Source organism: Mustela erminea, chromosome 12 (genome assembly GCF_009829155.1).
Source record: "Mustela erminea isolate mMusErm1 chromosome 12, mMusErm1.Pri, whole genome shotgun sequence".
In the NCBI taxonomy this organism is placed as follows: Eukaryota; Metazoa; Chordata; class Mammalia; order Carnivora; family Mustelidae; genus Mustela; species Mustela erminea.
The window spans coordinates 1261109-1263351 of record NC_045625.1 but is presented as its reverse complement, the minus strand read 5'-3'; positions in this window follow the sequence as shown (position 1 = coordinate 1263351).

Here is a 2243-nt window from a genome sequence, read left to right as displayed (position 1 = left end):
TTGTTATTTTGGGAAATGGGGTTTTTCCTTGAGCCAGGCCATGGCTCGGTCACACAAAGAGTGAGTTCAATGGTGACCTTGGAATATCGTTCTCCAAAGGAAATCCGTTCAATGCAGTGCGTCCTCCCCCTCCCCCCCCCGGGACCAGTGGTCAGCTACTTCATGCCTCGGTGACCACCGGTAAAGGGAGAGTAAAAAGGCTCTCTAATTTATATGTTGTGTTTTCCGTCCTGGATTAAGTAAAACGGGCTCTGAGGGCATCGTCACATGCCCCCGGAGCCCAACTCTGCGGAGCATGGGAAAGAAATCAGTGCCTCATGGGGTCAGGAGCTCCGGAGGTCTGCAGCTGCCCAGACCACAGCTGGGGAATTCTGCGGCGTGTGCATGGAAAGCAGACGTGGGAAGAAGGCCGCTGGAGATGGCTGGTGAAGAGGACTTGGCAGTGATGCTCCTTTTAAAATTCTTGGCACATGTTTGCCAGGATCTAAGCAGTCCTGAAATTAAAAAAAAAAAAAAAAGTGGCTCAGTTGTCATAATCGGGATTTTGACAGAAAATGTCAATTTAAAGGATTTCTAAGCTGACTCCTTGGGCACTGATTGGCTGGCTGGTTTGCATCTCTCATACGCCCCCCCCCCCAGCCTCCTTATATGGACTTTCCATTAATGTTCCCATATTTTTTCCTAGGTTGGGGAGAACACAAAAATCCGGAAGGAGGGTGTAAGGAGCACGTGTTTGGGACTTAGTCTAGCCCCGCTCTGGTCTGCAGCTCCCCAGCCTCCGAACTTCGCCGCAGACTGAGGGCACTACCAGCGTCTGTCTCACTGGATTGTTGAGAAGATTTAAATGAGACAGTGCAGGCAACGCGTTCAGCCTCATGTCTGGGACGTACTGAGCCCACGATGAGGGATGTTTATCATGAAATTAGTGCCTGGTGGAAGCAGGTACTGCACACAGTTAATTAGTGAATCAAGCAGAGCCACTGATCCCTGAGGAAATGAGGCAGGTGACGTTTAATTATCCCGCTTGGAAGGGACAGAGGTACTCACAGGGGCAGACGCCAGCTCTTTCCATTAGTTAAGTGGAATGAGGTACCTGCCCGCTTTGCTATAAGGAAACTCTCTAGAGTCAGGATGGCTTGAACAGCTTTGGGAAGCTGGGCAGTCACCGTGCCCAGGGGACCTGACAGGGTGAGGTGGCAGGCCGGACATGTGTTGGTCTGTAAGGACTCACCCTTTCGGTCCTGGGGTGTGACGCTGAGCAAGTTGCTTCCCGTTCTCTCCTTAGCCCACCTATCAGGTGGAAATGATCTCTGGGCTGGTCATTTGAAATGGGAGTGAAGTCACAGGTTCTTCCTACCAGGATATAGCTTCTTACAAAGAACTTCAGAGTCAAAAAAGCAAACATTCTACTCTGTTTTCAGTGTACGAGGCATGGCTCTTAATGCCCCACATACTCTAATATTTCATTCCAGACCCCTTCCAGCCCAGGGGTCCTGTGGCTTCAACCTCTGCTCGAGTATCTACCTGCAGGGGCCGAGGTCACTCACTGCCTCTCAGAGACTCCTTTCAGGTGGGGGGACCTCGTGTCAGGAAGGAATCGGCCCTATCTGTTCTCCGTCAAGGTGCAGCCGTTGTTCCCAACTCCGTGCTTTGTGGTCCCAAGGAAGACGTCTGCTCCCTTCCCCTATGGATGCCCTGAGAGGTCCAAAGGCAGCTAGCAGACCCTAGCCCCACCAGCCCAGAGGGGGACAAGCACTGCCCTTTCTCTCCCTGGCCGGGTGGTTGGTTGTTCGCCAGGAACTGGAAACAAACCACGATAAAGACCAGCGTTTGCTGCGCACTCACTGTGTGTCAGGCCCCTGGACGTCCCTGCCCCGCGTTCTCAGACCACCCCGACAGGCACCGGCATGACTCATTTCAGGACCAGAGACTCCCCCTCCCCTGGGAAGAACTTGCCCCAAGGTCGCACTGTGGGGTTAGCAGCAGCAGCTTCAGCCTGACTCCCAATCCCAGCGCTGTGGAAACGGGGAGCGCCGGAAAGCAGGCGAAGAGCAACGGGAGCCCCCGCAGGGCGCGTGGCGGGGGCCGGGGCGCCCCCCAGGCCGGCGGGAGGTCTCAGGGCCCCGGCCGGGCCTCGGCCCCAGGCAGATGAGCCGTCAGCACCAGGGACAGCTCCCCAACCGCTCCCGGCCGCCCCCGACGGCGGCGCGCGCGGCACCGGCGGCGCGCTCCCCGCCGGCTCG